This window comes from Camelus bactrianus, chromosome 9, assembly GCF_048773025.1.
Source record: "Camelus bactrianus isolate YW-2024 breed Bactrian camel chromosome 9, ASM4877302v1, whole genome shotgun sequence".
Taxonomy (NCBI): domain Eukaryota; kingdom Metazoa; phylum Chordata; class Mammalia; order Artiodactyla; family Camelidae; genus Camelus; species Camelus bactrianus.
In genome coordinates, this window is record NC_133547.1 from 64,736,558 (window position 1) to 64,760,087 (window position 23,530).

Consider the following 23,530-nt stretch of genomic DNA (forward strand, 5'->3'; position numbering starts at 1 on the left):
CTGCTTTTCTTTTTTTTTTTTTTAAATCACTGTTGCATGCAAGACCACTCCCAAGAGGGGAAGGATTGATTCTTGGTTCCAAAACGTTTTAGATGTTAGAAGGTCTTATGGCCTTCCATAGGGCCACAGATCTGTCCTCAGGGAGATAATGAAAATAAGGTTGAAAAATATTGCTGTAAGGCTATTGGGATCTCCAAAATGACTCACCTGTACTAGCCTATCTGAACATAAGATTTGGAAATAGCTGGGAAGAAGACCAGTGATGATCTGTTATGGACTGAATTATTTCCCTACAAAATTAATATGTTAGAATGTGACTGTATTTGGCCATAAGGTCTTTTAAAGGTATTTAAGGTTAAATGAGATCATAGGATGGAGCTCTAATCCAGTGTGACTAGTGTCCTTTTAGGAAGAGAACAAGACACCAAAGGTACGTACCCAGAGAGAAAAAACCATGTGAGGTCACAGTGAGGAGGCCATCTGAAAACCAGTGAGAGATTACACAGAAGTCAAGCCTGCTGACATCTTGATCTTGGATTTCTAGCCTCCATAACTATGAGTCTGTCATTTATTCAGTGGGATATTTTGTTATGACAACCATGTCAAACTAAATCAGAACCAAAATATCAATCTTACATTGTAAGCTGGTATTTTACATCTCAGAAAGTGAACTTATTAATGTTGAGACTCAAAAGTAATCAGACTTAACCACTTAGTCCCAAGACATGTTGAAAAACTCCATACTTCCTCTGGTGAGGTCCTGTTAGCAGGGCGCAGAAGATAAAACAATAAGCTGTATGTGCTAAAGACTGAGCTAACTTTCAGGAGGCATGTGGCAAAAGTGACTAGGCTATGTATGCACTATTTCTCCTTCCAAAGGCACTAATCAGACTAAGCAACTTCTCCACTCATGGGAAGTAGTCAGTAAGGAGAAAGAGGTCAGGAATGTGAAATTCCTGGAACTTCCTCCACATGGAAGAAAATATCCGGACATTGACCATCTCCATTACCAGTCTAGCAACTATCTCAGAGGTAGAGCTCTTTAACATTCTCTACATAGATCTCAAATGATTGAACCCAAGCACTGGGGTACCAGGAGGCATTAACCCTTTTGCCATTTTGCCTTTTAGTTAAAAATAAGTAGCCAAGTGAGAGACTGAGTCATAAAGTAGAAATCTGCTAGGTTAAAACAAAGAATAAGTGAGATAATAATAATAATAATAATAATAATAATAATTATTATTATTATTATTATTATTATTATTATTATTATTATTATTATATTAATAATAAAAAACAGCAGCAGCAGCTAGGGTTTACTGCTTATTTGCAATAAGTCAGATGCTATCTTAACTGCTATGCATTTACATACAGTCTCTATGTAATTTAGACAGTCACTCTATTATAGGTACTATTATTCATATTTTAGACATGAGAAAAATGAGACTCAAAGAGAGAAATTAACTTTCCTATTATACTCATTCAACTAATATGTAAGAAAGCCTGAATGAATAAACCTAGAAGCAGGGATATAAAATGGGACATTTGGTCTTCCATATTTTTGAGTGGCTGGAGTTTGTCTTTTCTTGGATGGACTTCTGTAGAGTCTATGGCTGGAATATAAAAGTTATAACCACAGTGAACCGAGACACTAAGAGTCAGGGAAGAAAGACTATAAAGACAATCGAGAAACTGGGGGAAATCTATTAAATTGTTGACTTGAAGGGATCAGAGATAGAGAATGGGAGTGTGGAGACAAAGATCCTGAACCCAGAAGTTAGGAGAAACTATTTTATAAGGGCAAAAGTGAATAGCTATTCAGTGGTGATTGCTTAGAATTGGAGTTGATGATCTTAATTTATTTTTCTGACATTCAGGGATAGAAGTGGCTAAAATCATAAAAAAAGCAAAAATGAAATTCGACTGGGTGTCTTAATACTTCTTCAACATAGAATGGCCCACAATATAGCCAGTGTAGCTTCAGAATACTTGATAATCTGACCTGCAAGAATAAAAATACCAATTTTATGCTAATTTATATTTAGAAATCACTTTTATTTCTCATCTTCATATCTACACCATGAAGTATAAAGAGTGATTATTAATCTCATTTTACGAGAAAGGAAACTAAGAAATAACTCATCTAAGGTTACACAGCAAGTGAGTAAAGCCAGGTCTCTGATCTGAGAAGTGAAAAATTGGAATGATCATGCGTTAGGTACTTGCTATCCACTGTTGCTATCCATTTCCCTATAGAATTCTGGGGCCCAAGGCTGATCTATGGATATACCTGAATGATTAGGATAACATGACTCACTGTCATAAAGAACAGTTTGGTAATGGCACTACCTCTTATTTGACTCCATTGTCCTCTCTAGGAAAACGATGTCAACAACTTCTAGGATGTTAGTTGAGGGAAGATGGAGATAATGGACTTTGATGTGTCTTTCCTGGAAGAAATACAGGGAGCGTATTTTTGAGGAGTAGACAATAGTATGAAAGGCTATGTTAATGACTTTGAAGCTGGGCTGAGCCATGTCGAATCCCAATGAAAACAACTGGGCCAGCAGCCATGAGCATTCCAAGTAAGGGTGTGACATGTTCTGTGACCTAAGATTCCATTTGCTCATGAGATTGCAATGAGTGGGCCAAGGACTTGGCCCCGAATCGGCTCATGATACAGTGATATTTATACAGAGACATCTGTGTCATGTTGCAGCCATGCCACATCACTTCCAGATGTTTGGAGAACATCACTGGCAGCATCTTGTGAGAGGCTGTTAAAGAACAGGGATGGTACTGTCCTGATTTTGCTGTTCCTGCACCTTCTCTTGTGGGGAAGGTAGAATGCCACCCATGCTGAGGGGGGTTGTTGCAATGTATGTGACACATTTGAACTTCAAACCTCCAGTAATTTTCTCAGTTGTGTCTTTGTAATGAGTCCTTATGACTCAGATCTGCTTAGAGACCAAGAACAAAAAGGCTGACATTCTCAAAGGAAGTTGACTTCTTGACAAAGTATGTTCCTAGCCTCAATCTAGCAGCCTCTTCCTACCATCCCCAATAACTCTTGTCTCAATCTGTTCATCAGCACACTCTTTAATGAAGTGGGAGAACATGGGGGTAGAGGAAGTCAGAGGAAGAGGGAAAGTGAACAAGAGAGCCTATGTGAGAATTCTAGCAGATCATTAAAACTCCTAGAGAGATAATGGTCAAATATAGATGCACCAAAGAAATTCTGAGAGGGAGAGGGTCTAAGGAGCATCTTTTTTTCTCAGTTACTTTTTACCCCCTCAATTAAGTATAGAGTAATGTGCAGTTATGACTATTGGCCATACTTCTATCTATAGAAATGTACCCCATACTAGGTAATCCTGGCTTCCCATTCACCTAACCCCTATTCATTGTGAAATATCCTCTGCAATGGTTATTGTATAAATCACTGGACTTTCCTGGTCTCACCCCTTTCACAGGAGATTTTAATTATTGCTGCTACTTTGTTGCCTCATATCCTCTGCCCCAACTATATTATGCAAGTATTTGCCTACTATCTGGGATTATACAAGTCTCTTCTATATTTCTATAAATATAAATATATTTTCTACTTACAGTCATCACTGATAAGTATCAAACTTTCTCCTCCACCCTGACATGCAGTATTTTTAAGGTCTTCATGAATTGGTAGCAAAGAATTAAAATATTATTTGTAAGAAGGAATTGAGCTTTCTCTCCCACAAACCCTTTCCATCTCATCACTCAGCCCAGGAAAAGAGTCCATCTATATTTTCCTGGGTAAGATAAAATTCTTAGACCTTCCCAATGTTTTGTTTTTTTTTTTTTCAAACAACTTGAGAAGAGAATGGATTCATATTTGATACCCTTCTGTGGTAATTCTGTTTTTTCATTTATATGAGAAATTTATTCTGTTCTTTTTTTCCCTTCCTCTTCTTCAGTTAAATTTCCTTTGGATGTAATAACCTTTTCTCTCCTTACCACTTCACCAATCCATACCAGATACTCTCCACTCATAGCTGTTCATTTTCAATGTCCCTCTGAAAGTTTAAATGTCACATTTGCATTTCACTCAATGTTTAAAATACAAGAAGCTGAAAATGAAATAAAACCATAGGAAAGGGCCTTTCAGTGAATGAAAAATAGTAATAAATCCAGTGTTCTGACCTCAATTGTGGTTGTTCAACCTCATAAGGCCCTTTCATTCATCCTGCTCAGTGAGAAACACTGACGCAAGCCCCTCAACAGACCAAAGGCTCACCTCTCTCTCTTCCTATCAGAGTGTCCATGTGCTGAATGATCAGCATTGAGATGCATGCCTTTAGTCTGTCTTTGTATTCCCTAAGATGAGCCCTTGTAGCAAAACAAAACCTAAATCTTTCTGTGACTTTACTCAACTTTCAAACGATAAGGATAATGACTTTGGTGATATGTTTTGATTCAGGGAAAACCATTTCTGCCAGTTTTCAAAAGCAGATGCATTGTTGATGGATATTAGAACAGTTTTATTTCTTATCCTTCTCATGGAATTAGCAAGATTATCTGTGATTGAAAAATAATGAGCAGGCGTTGAGAAGACAGCCATTGCTCTGTGGAAGAGATTTCGTAAGGAAAGTGTCTTTACCATTTAGTCAGTATCATTCAAAGATTGAAAAGATAAACCCCAGTTCAAATATTGTCTTTATCACTGGTGGTAGGGTGACTTTGGGACTCAGCTTTTCTGAGCCTTGGTTTTCCATCTATAGAACAGGCACGGAAACATATGCTTCAAGTTTTGTTGTAAGGGTTAAAATCTGATAGGGCATATGTAAATTTTCCTAAACCAATAGGGTAGTTAGTAAACATATAATGTATTGTTATTGCAAGCAATACTGTTTACTAATATTGGTATGCTAGTGCTTTTGTCTTCGTTGACTTGTTTTTCCCTTATGAGAGTCACTCAAATGATATCTTGTTCCTTGGAAATACTACCTTTGCAGGACATGTGTATTGTTAAGTGGACTCTTATAAAAGCTGAAGAGAGTAAAGTAAATTCATTATTTTCAGCAGGTACTAAATTGGAGGCCTGGTTCATGTACCATATTGTTCTACAGGTTAGGCATTCAGTAATGAACAAGGCAAATGAGTTTTCTAGAGCTTACATTCTAGGAGAGGAAGACAGAAAAAAAACCCAGTTAAATATACAATCAAACCAGATAATTTTATGGTGTGTATGTGTTGTAAAGAAAGTAAAACAGAAGCATGTGATTGTGGACAGAGATTAGATTGTGTGACCAGGGACAGGAACAGCCTCACACTAGAAATGGTTTTCAGTTTATTCCTAAATTCCAAGTAAGATCCAGTCATGGGAAATGCTGGGATGGGAGGAAAGGCCATTCTAGATAGGCAGAGAAACCCATTAAGCTAACACGAGAAAGAAGGCCAGTGAGCCTCAGGGCTATCGATATGGGCAAAGGAGATGGAGTATTGAGAGGTGAAGAAGAGTAGTAGTCAGAGCAATACTGTGTCAACCTTTCTAGGCCACAATAAGGGATTTGCATGTATTATACTTGGAGAAATGGAGACAGGGTGCCAACTTAAGACTGCTGAATTGACTCTTGCTGATGTCCAATTGTGACATAGTAATAGCTTGAACCAGGTGATGTATAGGTGTAGTATAGATGGGGAGTGGGAATAGATTAGAATAAACTTTGAAACTAGAGTTGATAGGCTTTATTTCATAGATGTGAGGGATGGGGGAAAGAGAAGAGAAATCAATTATTCCTACATTATTTCTAGTTATAGCACTAAATGAGGCAGATGTGAAATCCTCAGAAAAATAATAAATCTCAGGAAGTGTAAAATTACATCTAGATATGGATTCAGAACCTTGGGAGTTGAATACCAACTATTTGACTTACTGTGTGGCATTGGCAGATAATATAATGTTTCAACTTCCATTTTCTATAAAATAAGGATATTAAAACTATATTTGTCGACCTGGAAGAGGTGTTTTGAGAGCCAAATAAAATAAAATCACTGTAATTTTTTTTAGTAATATTTTATCAAGTATTTAACATGCAGTGCATTCTGCTGAATGCTTTCATTTTACTCCTTAAACATGATATAAAAGACATTCATTACTAATTCTACTTTATAAGTGATTAAATTTGGGCACTGAGAGATCAAAAATGTACATGTGGTCAAAAAGCTAGATCACAGGTTTAGACCCCATGTGTTGTAGAATCTAGAGTCTATGCCATTAACTATTACCTAAAATGTCTCCTAGTAAGCCCCCAAAAGGTTACTGAAGTTTATAAATGCAAATCATCTGTAATATTGTTAATGGGAATGATAATAAGAAATTACTTAGCAGGAATTATTTTAAAAATCAGAGGTTAAACTGTGTATGAGTAAAAGTTCAACTTCTCCTGAAACATGGTGACTTTGTGATGGAAAAGCAAACTGGAATGAAATTTATGTGATAAGTTATCTTAATCCCTTTCATTAAAAAAAAAAAAGATTTGGTTTGACAGCAGTGACAGTATCTGATACTGACTTGCTATCTCTTACTGCAACCTAGCATCCGTAATAGGTCCCTATGTAGCTGTTTAATAAACTCCCACAGAATACCTAAATAGATTTTGGGGGGCAATAGCCTGTATATTTCTGTAATATAAATTTCAGAAGGGCCAACCCTTGACTTCCCTCATAGTGGAACAGTAGAGGTCCACTAAATTTCTTATTTATCAAGTAAAAAAAGCCCTTGCTGCTGGGCACTAATGAGAAGGATCATGAACACAGATGGTTCAAAAATACCAATAAGTCAGTGACTGTTTTTGTCACTATCTTGAGGCAAAGCCATCATCATATTGTTGGGGACTGGGGTCCAAATCTAATCTGAAAAAAGGGGTTTATTCTCTTGTTTTTATTGTTAGTTTATGTTCATTTCCTAATTGGTTAAGCTTTTGTTTAAAAACAGAGCACACAGAAGCTTTGAAGATCTCGCAGTTTACATAATGAATTTTATATATAGCCTAGTTCACTATTCTATTGTGTTGCTGAGCTTAAAAATGGTCTGTACCTCAGAGATATCAGGACATTACATAGGACAGTTAGAAAATAAAGTCAACCCACCACCCTCTCTGCTCCTAGCCCAGATAAAGTCCTATTTCCCTGGTATATGACCTCATTATATATTTTTTTCTCTGCATCAATAGTTTTCACTATTTGTTTCTTTCTTTCTTCTTTATCTACTCATTTACACCTAACATGTGTATCCCCTCTGTGCTCTATATATCTCGAGAGTGTAGAACTATGTCTGCTAAACTATAAACCACCCTTTCCTAGAAAAGTGTCTGAGGTAATGGACGCTTGTTAAATACATGAGAGAGACATATGCCATTAGTCCCTTACACACATTTTCCTACCAGAGTCTGATTCTTAAACAATAATAATGAGAAGTTATAGGTTGATGTATTAGGGGATGTATCAGCCATCTATTGCAATACAACATGTTACCCCAAAGCTCAGTGGTTTATGATAATGACAGTAATATTATCATCCTTCACAGTTGCAGGAATTCGGGCAAGGTTAGGCTGGTGGTTCTAGCTGGGGGTCACTCATGTGCAGTGAGATGGGGGCTGGAGGTGGATCAGAAAGCCACTGGAGCAGATGGGAGCTGGCTGGTTATGTCACATCTTCATGTCATCTCTCTGACGTGTTCTCCATGTGCTGTCTCAGCATGAGCTGGTTTGGGCTTCTTCACAGGAGAGTGGCCTCAGAGCAGTCAGATTGATTCCATGGTGACTCACTTCTCTTGTCTGAGTCTTCTAGAAATTCAGGCAGAAGCTGTAACACCTTTATGAGCTATATAACGTCATGTCTGCCGTACTCCTCTGGTTGACTATGTACTAAGGTCAGCTAGAATCAAAGGGAAGGGTTATAGGCTCAGCTTTTGATAGGAAGAGTGTCAAAGAATTTACAGACATGTTTTAAAGTTACCACAGTGGGTTTTATAAAGTATAAATTTTTCTTTTGGGGATTTTTCTGAAATCTCCATGACTTTTTTTTCCCTTTTCTCCTTCCCCTTTTAACTCTTTATCAGGAGACAGCAGTATGTGTGCTAATGGGGCAAACATGCTTCATCCAACAAAATTTACCTATTTGTATAGTAGGAAGGAAGCCAATTGCTATAAGCTTCTCCATGAAGACCAGAGGAAATTTGGAAACATGCCTGATGTCTTACTTCTTTTCCATTTCCTTTCCCCACAAATCCTTAGGCTGAAGACTCCAACAGGCTGGGTTATTTCAGAGGAGACACAAATGAGCAGAGTTGTATGAGCTGGTTGGTAGAAGGGGAAAGCCTCTCTGGGAATCCCGTTGTGAGTAGGAGAAGACAGATGTATTAGCAGCTGTTCAGCTAGATAATGAGTCAGCCCCCAATGCACGTGGATAATCTACAAGACAGCTAATCCATTCACAGGTAATCAAGAATTGACCATATGCCACAGCTGGACTATGTGTGAAGGCAGCACATGAGGAGGAAAAACAGAAGTTTGACTATTAAAAAAAAAAAAACCTCATAGCATCATATGGATAATAATAGTGGCACATTCACATATTTGCATTTATCAAAGCATTATCACAATCTCCCTGTTCATTTGCATTCTTGTGAAATAGGCCAGGTAAGTCTATTTCCTTTTTTTTTTTTAATGGAGCACTTGAAAAGGATGGGGAGGAAAAAGAGGAGACTGATATTTACTACTCACTAAGTCTGTGTTAGGCACTAAGACTTGCTCAGAACTACAGAAATAATTAGTGATATGACAGATGGAATTTTGACATTTTAGCTAGCAGTTCAATTCTCATGGAGTACAATATTAATTATGTATTGCAAATCCAATAAAAATACCTTTTAGATGTACGTATCTTTCATTCTGTGCATTGGTGAATCAGAAAACTACATGGTAACCTCATAGAATCACTGTCTTTTCTCTGCCTCAGGATTGAGGTTTATTTTGTGGTTATCTCACAGTGTATTTGCATATTAAAGTTGTAATTCCCTTAGTACCATCAAGTCTGCTTATGAAAGGTTCAGAGTCCCAGAACTTCCTCTCTAAAAATTCTGATTCAGTTAATTGTGGGCACCAGAGATCTTCACATTTAAACACTTTCTGTCTATGAGGCTCTGAGAAACAATTTGAGAAACATTTTTCTAGAATATAGTTCTCAGTCTGGGGGGATTTTGCCTCCTTGGGGACACTTAACAATATCTTTGAGCTATTTTTGGTCGTTATACCTGGGGAACAGGTGCAACCAGTATCTAGTGGATAGAGGCCAGGGATAATGGTAATCATCCTACTGTAAACAGGGCAGCCTCCCACAACAAATCTGGCCCCAAGTGTCAGCAGTGCTTTGATTGAGAAACTCTGTTTTAGTGGAATTGTAAAAGCTAGTCACATGGCCACACAGTGGTTTAATCACTGCTCCATGATGTCTGTCCATATCTATGTCTATGTCTGTGTCTATAACTATTTCTACATCTATGTCTGTGTGTCCACATCCATATTCATGTCTATGTTCGTGTCTATGTCTGTATCTCTCTATGTCTATGTCCATGTCTCTGTCCATATCTATGTCTGTGTCTGTAACTATTTCTATATCTATGTCTGTGTGTCCACATCCACATCCATATCCATGTCTATGTCCATGTCTATATCCATATCTATGTCTATATCTATGTCCATATCCATATCTAGGCCTGTGTCTATATCTATTTCTCTATCTGTATCTCTTTCTGTGTCTATGTCCACATCCACATCTATGCCCATGTCCATGTCTATATCCATATCTATGTCTTTGTCCATGTCTATATCTATCTATATCTCTTTATATACATCTATGTCTATAATACTTTACAAAATTAAAAATAATTTGCATCTATAAGCTGCAGTAACCTTTATAGGATCTACTAAGAGACATTTCAGGTAATGGCTTATGGCATAGACTCTGTGTCAAGAGTGTGTGGAAACTCTCTATGTGTACAGGCATACCTCGGAGATATTTCAGGGTCCATTCTAGACCACAATAATAAAGTCAGTATTGTACTAAAATGAGCCACATGATTTTTTTTGGTTTCTCAGTGCACATAAAAGTTATGTTTATACTATACTGTAGTCTGTTAAGTGTGAAATAGCATTATGTCTAAAACACAATGTGCTTATCTAAGAAAATACTTTTATTGCTGAAAAATGCTAACCATCATCTGAGTCTTCAGTGAGTCATAGCAGTGGTATCAAAGACCACTGATCAGAGATCACAAAAACAATAATAATGAAAAGGCTTGAAATATTGCAAGAATTACCAAAATCTGACACAAAGTGAGCAAATGCTGTTGGAAATAAGATTATCTATAGACTTGCTTGACACAGGTTGCCACAAACCTTCAATTTGTAAAAAACACAGTGCAATAAACAAAGCACAATAAAAAGAAATATGCCTGTATGTGGGGATTTATATTTATAATGTGTTTTCCATACTAAATAATATGAGCTTAACTTCCTTTCCTCAGTGAAAACCTGATGATATCTTAACAATTTTATCTTCATCTAAAAATGCTTTGTTTTGTTAGAGAATTTCAACTACAGTACAATGAAAGATATTTCTTATATTAGATACTATTTGGAATTTCCTGAGTAAGATAGGACAACCAATCTCAAATTCAGTTCCTTAATCTAGAGACACAAATTGGATAGGAAACTTGTAAAACTGAGAAGTTGTGAAGTATGTCTTCCATATATTAGAGAAACACTCATGTATTTGGAAAAATCAGTCTTAAATGTACCTGTATGTAGGTGACTAATTAGGGCCTTTTTAATCTTCTGGGGGCTATATCCTAATATACATAAAATATTCTAAATTTTCTCACTCCCTCTCATTTGTTGTGAAAAGTTAAAGACTAGTAAGAAGGAAGGAGACTGTGAAGAATGGGACTTGCTATGAAGTCAATGAAAACATTTATTATTCATAAGAGGGAGATGAAAAAGAGATGCATTACCTCAGAGCTGATTTTTTTTCAACTGTTACCTATCCTCATCACCCAGACTTCTTTCTCTTTCCTAGGATGCTCTCATTCATTGCACTCACTGAATATGTCCTTTGGCTATCTCTCAATAAACAGTTGTACCTTCCTTTCCTCCCTCTCCACAGGCATCTTATACTTACTTTCTTCCAATCACCAGGCTGATATACATAGACTTTCCTGTAACAAATTGTAACTATTCTAGTTATCCCAACATTCAAATCCTGTGAGGTTCATACAAATGAAGAACTCTTGGGTTGCTTCTGAATCTCAATAATTCATTTAATCATTCACTCTACAATTATTTATCAAGTGACCAGTATATGTAGACTTTCTATTAGATGCTATCAATAAAGAATGAATACAACATTCTGACCTTCCTCAGGGTTATTTGTGAGCCAGGAAAGCAGTAGACCTATAAACAAAAATGTATGTATTTTACAAAGGAAACTGTGGCGAGATACCAGGACACATGCAAAGAGGTGGCTCTTGTATGTAGAACAGTCAAAGGTGGCCCCAGCTAAGAAGAACTAATGTGTCATAATTCTTGATTATTCTACTCTTTACTCTTCCAATGTGACTCTATTTTCATGTTCCACAAGCACCTTAATGACAAATACAGAAGAAATTCCAGAGCTGAGCCTTTAGAACTTCCATAAGAATTGTAGATCACTTGAGAAAAGGTGGCCAGTTTAGGGCAGGTGAGACCCTAATGTTGCCTTCTAATAAGAATGCACCTGCATCTGTCTACTCAACTTGAGAGGCCAGTCTCCAACTCTTCTATTCCATCTGAACAAGCTAAGACGTTCAACTACCGTGTGTATGAGTATCCAAAGTATCATGATATCATAATGTCGTGAGATGAGAATTTAGAATTAAAAAAAATAATAACAAACCTGATTTGAAGTCTTGACCACGTCACTGTGTAGCTTTTGACATATCGTTTACTCTCCTGATTCCCACATCATTCATGTATACAATGAATATAATATTGATGGTGCCTATTCCCATTCCTATTCTCAAGCATCATTTCATATACCGTTGAGTTTACCTTTTATTAAAACTTGCTGTCTTTGGTTTCTTTGATGTTATACATCTGTGGATTTCCTTCCACCCCTCTGCCTGCAAGTTATCAGTCTTCTTTGCTGTAAATATTACTTATAAGCTGTTCATTTTCAAAACTTCATTTCGAGTGCAAGTCCTTCTTGTCAGCTGCAGACCCATGTGTGACTGTATGTGTGTGGGTGTGTAAGTGTAAAAATGTCTCGTTGGCATCTGCCCTTGGATTTCATACAGTATTGCCAATCTTAACATACTTGAAGCAGAACACTTAATCCTCACCCCAAATTTGATTTCCTCAAAGCTATCATTTTTAGTCCAGTGTTTGCGTATGAGCCAAGTCTTTCTCGGTACTTTAGATCCCCCATCTAGTCTTTAAACCTGCAAAGCTCAAATTGCCATCATATGAACTCTGGCAGTAATCTTCTATCCAGTAGCCTCCCTGTCATTGTTGCCCCTTTTCAGCCCCATATTGCCTACAGAGAATGGAATCATCTTAAAATAAAAACGTCAGTGAATGCTGTGCCATTGGTTTTAGAACAAATTCAGGATCTTTCACGTGACCTCACTAACCCACATATCTGTTCTATATTTCCATTTCCCGCTTCTCTTCTTGCTGCCCATCATTCTTCAAATGGGCCATCTCCCAGGCACTTCACACCTGCTATTTCCTCTACCTGGACTATTTTTCTCCTTCTTGTTCATTGTGACACAGCCCATTCTTCTTCAGAGTAAATGCTTCTTCCCCAGGGAGGCTCTCTCCTCTACCCTCTCCATTTCCAGTTGAAGTTAGGTTCTCTTGTTATAAAACTCTCTTTATTTCTTTCAGATAGCTTAACGTAGATATAAATATTTTAGAATATCTGTGATTTCTAGATTAATGTGTATTATCTCCCATGAGGATGTATGATTGCTAAAGAGAGAGACTGAGTCTGTTTGTTCACTGCTCTGTTGCACACTAAATACACTGCATGGCGTATTATATGGTTCAATAAATATTTTTGATAGAATGAATGAATAATAAGTCCTCACAAAATCTAGCCATCTCTGCTATTTTCAGCAACTGTGATATCTTCCTATAACAAGAAAAATTTTATTTAAAATAGTCTGTTTTTGAAGTAGTTCCACTACATTTTAAAGGTTTCAGATCATCTCCAGTCTTATAAATAATTGGTCATATATTTCATTGCCTCTTTCATTCACAAAGTTTGCTTCAAGTCCTACTAAATCTCAAGTATTGTATTAGGCCCAAAAGAAACAAGCATTGAAGAACACTGCTGTTACCCTGGCTTTGGAGTCTAGTAAATTTGTGTGTGGTATTAATATTTATCAATCAAAGATATCAACTAGCATGCCCAGTCATAATAAAAAAGAAGAGATGTTTACAAAAAATATTTCTGGAGGAAATAAAAGGAGTTTCTCAGGGCAATATTTTTAACTATCTGAGGGAGAATCTGAGGCTTGGAAAAAAATTCTTGTAGCCAAGGGAGAGAGCGAGACAAAGGTCAGTAAGTTATTTTAATTAAAGTGATTCATTTGAGGACAAAGGAACAAATTCTAGAGAAGACAGAGCCACCGGTTTCTACTCCTGCTGTCAGTGGTGGATTCTACCTCAGAATGAGAAGGGGCAATTCATATTCTAAGCTAAAAGCAAATAACTTTAATTAAGCCTGGCTCATGGGTCTAAGCTTAGGAGACCATTTTAATAAAAGAGATCACATGAATGAGGAGAATTTTATTCACAACCTCACCAGGCTATTTTCCCCCTCCTTTTGGACTGCCTTTGACAGTTTCTTCAACATATATGAGGATGAGGGTAGATGAAAGAAAAGCACTTCTGACCTGTAGCTTGAAATTTATGAAATGAGAATCTGTGATGGTGCTGCAGACACTTCATCAGCAATATTCAAGATTCAGAATAAGGCAATTTAAAAGTCATACAGTGTATGATGCTTCTCAATGGGAGAGTAATTTTCCGACCTCCTTTCATGCAACAAATCAACTCAACAGTTATTGACTATTTATTGTTTACCTGGACCTGTCCTGTATTCTGCAGTTGGAACAAAATACGAAACAGAATAAAAAATTATGGAGTATATATTTTAATGAATAGAATGGAAAAAATTAAAAAAAGAATATGCCTATACATAATATTATATTACGTTAGAATGTATAGTTTATCAGATGGTTTAAAGTAAATTCAAAGCAAAAGCAAATATTTAAAATAATGGATGAAGGGAAGAATCATGCTGGGCGTGAGTGGATGTTTTCAGAGGGAACCACCTGCACTAAAGTACTTCTAATGAGCTGAACCTCTGGACTTTCTGTGGCAGTTAGAAATCCCTAAATGCTACAAGTACCTTTTTCTATTAGTTTCACTCTTAAATTGACCTGTTAAGCTCTCTCTCTGCTCATTTTTAAAAGACATATCATTCTAAGAAGTTTAATTTGGACTAGAGACATAGTCTGCTGTTACATCTGGACAGAGTGACACAAATGTGGTCCAGCATTCAATGTTTGTTTGTCAGAAACATTATTTTCAATAGTTAAGCTGATCAGCAACAGAACCAGCAAGAAAGTCATACTGAATATATTAGGTCATTAAATGTAGATGTTGAGCTATAATGTTCTCTATATTATTAAAATGCAGAGGCACATACCTATTTAGCAATGTTATATTCTCATTACTCAGGGTGTTTGTGCATGTGGTCCAAAGTCATGTGTTCAGGTTCATTAGAGTTCAAGGAAACACACACACACACGTGCCCTCCTCTTTAGACTGAATATTTGGATCCCCCAAATTGATTCCTTGCCCTCTCTGCCATGTGAGATTACAGCTAAAAAGTGGCCATCTATAAACCCAGAAGTGGACCCTCCCTAGAGAGCAAATCTGCCAGCAGCTTGATCTTGGACTTCCCGGGTTCCAGAATTGTGAGAAATGAGTCTGTTGTTTATAAGCCGCCTAATCTATGGTATTTTTGTTACAGCAGCCCAAGCAGATTTAGACACCCTTTCATTATTAAAAGATACATAATTGAGTGCAGTGGAAAAGCACTAGACTTGGAGATAAAGAATCTAGGTTCAAATCCTGAATCTGTTGTAGATGAGCTGGTGACTTTGACAAGCATGGTTTTCTCTCTTGTCAAGTGGGACTATTGATCTCCACCTCAGGTATTTGTGAAAGGACTAAATTACTTTAAAACTTTCCCCAAAACGTTAAGCAATTAAATGAATGTAAGTGTAATTGCAGTGTTGCTGGTGAGTGTAGTTTTTAAAATATCATAGCCAGTTATATGTGAAGTGTTGGAATTGTATCCCTAACTCCAAGAATGGAAGATAATACAGTATCAAGAACAGAAAATATCTGGTTAAATTGTATGCTGTGGTACATCTTTTTAATTGAAAAACATAATTGATATGTTTTCCATTTTGCTAATCATCACCTATGTCAACAATTGATAAAGTATAAATTAAAATTTCCATGTGTCAACATTAAACCTATAAAATCTCGTTAACAGCTGGCATAGTTGTCTCAAAATGTTAGCCTGCTGGATAAATATGTACTTAAGGAAACAGGCACGCATGGCCTTCCCAGAGCCATGCTTCTAAATGTTACAGCAGTTCTAACATACTTTCAATTAAATAAAAATTAAAGCTCAGAAAATGTCACAAAAGGGTAACCTAATATTTGATCATTAATGTGCTTATGCAAAGGGATATTTACAGCTGTGCATTCAGAAGCGATCAACTCCCCTTTCCAAGTTCCATGAAATAAAGTTTTAAAATAATGTTTAGGTTAACTTTAGAGCAGACTTTCTAGGTAGCCTGTGCACTGTAGACTGATTTTGATTCTAATGGAGTGTCAAGAAATGTTTGTATTGCAGCTTTCTTTTTTAGTTCAACAACCAAAACATAATCATGATTACAGTCAGTTAAATTTTTGTCCAGGATCACAAAAGATCATCTTGTCCATTATCATTTTGCCTGAGTCATAAAATGACATTAAATAGTGAATTCTTTAATCTCTTCTAAATAGATATACCTAAACCACCTGTGTGTGCAGGCACTTTAGAGAAATACAGAGTATCACAATCACCGTTAGACTCTAAGTGTTAATAACACTCTCTTCCACTTTAAGCCTAGCAGACCAGTCCCTTCTCCTTCCTCTGGTGATTTAAGTGCATGTGGTGCTTACCCATAGGAAGAAGGGAGAACCAGCCCTTGTCCTCATTTTATGTTGTAAACCAGTGTGTCTTTGTGGAAGCTATTCTGCTATTCAGCAACATTTACTGCTTACAGTTGAATACTCAGAATTCCTTTTGCCTTTTCTCATAGCTCTTTATTTGCCAGCACTTTAATCATTGTGAATAAGAAGCTTTGCATTTGCCACTTCCAATACATCTATTTCCATAGAGTACAGTGTCATCTCCAGGTCTAAAAACAAACCATTTTTGCTGGAGTCTGTAAGAAAGAAAAAAAAATGATTTATCATATGAGGAAAGATTTGACTTTTAAAACAAAATTGTAAAATGTGTATTGACATCATGTATCTTTTCAGGTTTGTGTCACATCAAATGCATACAAGCCACTTCCCTCTGGGAAGTTCCCCTTTGGTTTTGTGTTAATTTGGGGCAATCCCATATGTGCTCTCCCTCTATGGAGTTACACTTTGGAGATGAGAAAACAGATGAGATTAAAAAGTGTCTAATTAGATGGCAGAGTATTAATTGATAGTACCTATTTGAGCAAACATGTATTTTCAAATAACAGATATTATACGTTATATACAATCTGAAAGATTTTCACCTTATCTCTGAATCTGTATTGGTTTCTATATAGGACAAAGCCTAGGTTATGCATGTATGTGTATATGTGTGAGTGTGTGTGTGTGCATGCATATATGTGTGTGTGTATACATACATATATATATAAACTCGTGTGTGTGTGTGTGTGTGTTTTCTGTGACAAACAAGGAGAATATCTTTAAGCTCCTTATTTAAAACTCATTTTAGAGGTTACATTGGCAGGAACTTCCATTTCTCTGATAGAAAGGCATTTATTTTGTTCCTCAAAATTTATATGTATATCATACTCACTTCTAGGCCCTGTCTTAAAGATGCTAGTGATAAGAAAAGATAAATAATGCAAAGCCTCTACCCCAGGAAACTCACACTTAAGATCTAAATTTGGTATCACCTATATTCCTAAATACAAAATTTATTTATAACTTGATATCATTTCTTGGAAGTCAAAAAAATGGTACAAGGGACCAATCTGTTGACTTAAGATATGGATCTACTTTAGTATTAATTAATGCTTTATGGAAAAAAAATATATATATATTCTGATTCAGAATCAGAGGTATTTTCTTAGGAAAATCAGATTTTCTAATATTTAAAGTCACAGATGAATTTTTCACCTCTTCTTAACTTTAGGTACTTTTTTAAAAGATGAAGAGCTTGTGGGAGTACCAATTAGAGTCAATTATAGTTTGATTGACTTACTTTGGCGTTTAACACCTGGAAGAATAACACATAGAAGAGGTTATTCCTTCATAAAGAAAAAAAATTCCCTTACCCATGTCTATCAGATTTAGGTTATTATTATTCTCATGGAAAATAGCCATGATGCTTGACTGTGCTTAACAATTAAACTATGTAATATACCACTGAAGCTAGACATGAGAAATTCTGAATGAAAGCTAAGACAGAGAAAGAGGGAAAAGGAGGCAGAGAGAGAGATGAGAGAGAGGGCACTAGAAATATAGAAAATGATGATTTAATAAAAATATCTATGCCTAACATGCGGCCAGAATACCTACTCTCTCAGTATAGTTCTTAATTTCCCCCACATTTTATTACAGTGCCTTTATAGTATATTCAGTTATCTGATATGTCTACTCTATACATTTTCATAGTTTTCTCTGTTATTTTTGAGTCTGCTTTTCATGTAAGCTTAAGATAAATTTATCCAATTTTCCTTCACCATCTTGATCTTGTAGGAGTTTCAATAGGAATGGCATTAAACGTATTTATTTATTTTGGGAGAATTTGCATTTTTATTATATTAAGTCTTTATGTTCAAGAAGCCTTTACATTTCTTGTGTAGCTTTCTTCATATTGGCCTGATGCCTTTCTTCTATTGAATATATCCCTACATATTTTGTTGTTGTTGTTATTGGGAACGCATTTTTAAATTTCAATTCTTCATTTGTTTTGTTGGAGGAAATAATAATCTTATGATTATTTTATATTATAACCTACTTGTTTACCACATTTCCTTATTAAACTCTAATTGTACATATAATCATAATCTTCACCGAATAGGGATCATTTGACATCTTCTTCTAATATGTATGCCAATTATTTCATGTTATTTCATTTTTGCAGTTGCTAACCCCTTCAGAGTTAGTGTTAAATACTTAGAGTGATACAGAGTTTCCCTGTTTCTGTTTTGAAATGATACAGTTTTTAGTGTTTCAGTATTTTAGGATAATGGTAATCATCCATTCAGTAATCCATCTTTGTTATGTTTAGGTTGTTTCCCTCTCTCCCTACTTCACTTTGGGGTTTTAAATGTTTAAAAATGGTTGCTGTCTGTCTAGGTTTATTGAGATATAATTGACATATAACATTATATTAGTCCAATATGATTTGATAAGTATATATACTGAAAAATGAATTCCACATGTTGTTAACATTAGTCACCTCATATCACTACAAATGTTTTTATGTAATGAGAAACTTTAAGATCTACTCTCTTAGCAACTTGCAAACATGCAATAAGTTACTGTTAACTATAGTAACATGCTGTGTATTACACCTAGTTCTTAAAGATTATTTTTACATTGTGATGAGCTCATCAAGTCTTTTACCTTGACTAAAAAGGCCATTCTGTGGATTTTTGCTGTTTATAATATATTATTTTGATTTCACATCTTTATGTTTTTGTTTTTCTCATTTTTAAATATATGCATGCTAATGCAGGAACATGAGTTAAGACATAAAGGTTTTTTCAGAGGAGACTGGAAAAAAAATGATGAAGATAGTAGAAAGCAAATCATATCAACAACCATTTAAGGAACCAGAAGAGACAAATTTAGAGTTAAGATGTCTCAGACTGTAACTTGTCCTGAAATATTTAAAGGACTGCTGTGTGGAGGAGGTTATGGACCTGATCATGTTTTTTTTTTGTTGGTTTTTTTTTTTTTGTTTTTTCAGAATACCTTTCCCACCACCACTACCATAAGCATGTCAACCTAGTAGTTAAGACTGCTAAATACTGAGGCAAGAACAAAGCCGTACTTATGTGTTGGGTCATGTGGTTCTTACAGCTTTTGAGTGAGAGAAATAATCCAAGATCTCAAATCTGTTACATAGCAGTGGTGGCCCTGGTGCCAAGAGTTGTGTCTTAATCATAACATATTCCCTTTCCATTTGCAATTATTGTTTGTTTCTTCTCATTATTATTTGTTGCTGTTTAGCATCACACACTCCTCCTCTCACTCCTGTACACAGTCTCCATGAGGACAGGGACTTTTCTGCCTTTTTGTTCGTCACTATGACTCAGCACATAAAACAGTACAGATTATATAAGAATGCTCAAAAATGTTTCTCAAATTATTGAATTGCAGCAAATATATCAACTGTATGAAACATTCCAGTTAAACACAAATCATATTCTAAGGAGTAATCATAATCAAACTAAATATAGGATGAAACTACCTCCAGCAATAGTGAGTCCGCAGTCAGCAGAAGTCTTCTCACAAAGATTATTGACAAAGATTTTGTTCAGGACTCAGGATCTAGGATGTGATACTGGTGTCCTGGTAGTACCAGGAAAATGGTTAGAAGATGTGATTTTCATAAAGTCCTTTCTGTGCTCATTTTCTGTTATTTGCTTACTGTTTCTAAACTTTTATGTTTGTCAAACAACATATATACACACATGTGCAAACATATATAGGCAGACACACATATTTTATCATTTCCTACCCATCTCATTAAAATGACTATGTGGTTTATGGAATTTTCCAGGATTGCTTTTATGCACTGTACAAATGTTTGAAACTTAGAGTATGACTGCCTTTGGCTTAATTATTTTAAATCATTCCATAACTTTTATGTAACATAATAAATGTGGGCTTTATTTGCTCCTGGGGAAGAAGTTAAATTTTGCATGCATTCATAACTAACCGAAGTACAAAGTAATTAACACTTTTCAATGCTTTCTGATAAGTGCAGCCATAACATAGCAATTAAGCCCTCAAAATCCACAAAGAAGATACATGAAATTATAGTCTTTAAATTCTATATTAAAATTTGGAAATCTGTTTTAGATGTCTATAGAGTATGCATGTGTGTTAGGTAGAGTGGAGAAGAAAGTTCAATTTAGTTTGAAGTTTTAATTACAGAATGTACAATCAGGCAGTACTGAATGATTGTTTAAAATGTACATGTTTGAACTGAATTATTTTTACCAATAAAAATCTTGATATTCTTAATTAAATATGGAAACAAGAAGCCTTTAAAATAATTTAACATATAAACTGTCCCCCTCCTGGACCCACCCCACTTCCCTTCCTCTCTATGTAATTAAGAATTAGGAAATTTTACAAGTGAATGTATAAATTACTTCTAATTGAATGATTACAAATATTTAGTCTTTAAAAAATGGTGCTCAGAGTTTCTAAAATTGTGTTGTTTTCTTGCAGTTTGGTAGCATCTGTGTAAAGTATTACATGTGATATAGTGGAGATATAATCGTTATCAGCATAATCGTTATCAGCATGATCATCATCAGCTAGAATCCTGGACTCTGAATTTGATTGCAGTGGGGCGTGAAAGGGGGTTTCATGACAAGATTGCTGATCGACACACAAATTTCACAGTTTACCCACTGATCAGGAGATTAAAGGGCTATAAATTCAGTTTCACTCCATCTCTCCTATTCCAGATTGTGTTATAATAAGATTACATCACATAAAATTGTAACAAAATTGTTAAAGGTATGATAAAATAATAACCACTTGAAATGTATTTTTCAAAAAAATGAATCAAGCCTTTTAATATGATTTTAATGATGATATCATACTAAATACATGATAGGATTTTTTTGAAGTTATTTCTGATTCTGTCTCTTTAGCTATGTGGCCTCAAATAGTGGATGAATGTCTCTGTGCCTCAATTTTTCACGTATGTATGGCAGATATTGATGAAACTTTGGGTCATAACAAGATAATATTTTAATACAAATAAATTGCTTAGACTGTTGACTGATGCTAAATATGTACTGAGTAAGTTTTGTGTAATATTTGCTTATTCTTTATGATACCCATTTTAGTAGGTTCAAATGAAGTTATTTCTCTAACAGACATGGCAAATCAGAGAATATTATAGTAAGGACATTATAATTAACCTACTACAAACTTAGAAGCCCAGCCTCAGTCTGTATTTCATAACTGAGGATAAGAAGAAAGTTTTCTTAATTTGACATTGTGGAACTTTATCTTTTGAGTGGGTTCTAAACTTCAGGATACAACTGCTAAAGGTGCCAATATATTTATTTACATTATACAAGGTTTATATATATTCAGCATTTTTATACATATATATATATATATAAAACATGTATAAATATATATGTATGTTTGTGTGTCTGTGTGTATGTATGCACACGCGCACATACACACAGGCACAGACTTAAGACCTTTTTAGGACTTGTGCCTCTCTGACTGAACAGTTTCTCCTGCTCTCCTTCCCAATTAAGATGGAAAAGAAGTTGCCACGTGGGGAAGGGAGGAGAGGTATAAATATGTTTTCTCAAAGGTGGCTTCTAGTAATCCATTTGCATGGAATATTGAAAAGGTCAATGTTATACAGCCTGCTCTCTAATTCTTTGGAAATATGAGGCATTAAAATTCTGATGCCTCATTCAAGGTTGTAATGAGAACATAACACAAATTGAACCTATTATTTTGACAGTGATAGTAATGAGAATGGGAAATGAAATAAACTTAATGATACTGCAAGTGACTTTTTTATTTCAAAATTTCTGAACTTCTTTGCTGTCTGTTTCATAAAGGGGAAGCATAATATGCATACAAATGCTAAATTCTTTAACATAAAAATACTCCATGAAAGAGTGAAACAATAGGATATTTTAAACACTAAAAAAGTTTATGGCTTAACTGTGTAAAATCAGACTCATGGAAGACCTCTGTTTTTCTTTAATGTTGATTCTTATCTTAGGAGAGCAAATTTTCTGAAAGTTTTCCAAATAAAAGCAGCAGAAGTTTATATAGAATTATAGAACTTAGAGCCGTAAAAGTAACTAATATGTTAACTCTGGGTAAATCAAGTGAAGAAATAAGTTGAGGGAAATCCGTAAAGCTATGGTGAAAAAACACAGACTAGAATTCAGCTCTCTCAGTCCCCATTCTGTGCTTCACTCACCTCTCTTTTCAAATAATTATCCCCTGTCTGCTATGTGCCAGCAACCACCCTATCTTATTTCCATTCATAGAATAAAGATTAAATTAAATTAAAATTTGCCATTTTTACAAAGAGGAAAGGAATCTCAATAGTATCATGAGGGTTTTGCACCTATGGAAAACCAAAGACAATCCATTCTTCCCTTACAATGTCTTTAAAAACTATTGACTGTTTGACTATACTCAGAGCTGAAATGATGGTTGAGTACAGAGGAGGGTATCTGCCAGTGAATTTGATCAATGCAGACAACAAAATTGGATCTCTTTGTGCCCAAAGTGTACTTTGTACCCAGAGAGGTTTAGGTTTACCCTGATCAGAGTTGGGTGGGCTCTGCGCGTGGCTAAGCCGTGTCCTCTTTCTCTGTAGATGTGTGTTCTGGGCATTTATGTTTGTGCTTTATCTCACCTCCTATTTCAGCTTAAAAGAGAAGTAAATAGATAAACTGTTTACTCATGAATCAGGATGGGCAGTACTTCCTAGCTGTCCAAGCCAAAGATCCTGTTTATTCTTTTACCTTTATCATACGAAATTGTAATTTTATTCACTGTCTCACCCTGCAAATACTGCGTGTCAAACTCTTGTGAGCTTCGATTCAAAAAGTGAGCAAAAGCAGCCAATGCTTCCTGGCTTCAGTGAGGAAAATGATAAGTGAGGCGATAAACATTTAAGTATCACACTAATAGAAGTTGTTACACCAGTGATAAGTGATGTACGGGAGAGTTACAAGGAATGATGAAACTTTATCATAGACACTTTATTTCTGGCTGTAAGACTAATTTCCAGGAAGGACCTTACCTGGCACATAGTGGACCCTCAGTGAATTTATGTTGAATGAATTTGACCTGGTCAGGGATGGCTTACCTCACAAATTCCTGCTTCTGTTCTGCTCCAGGGATGAGGAGAG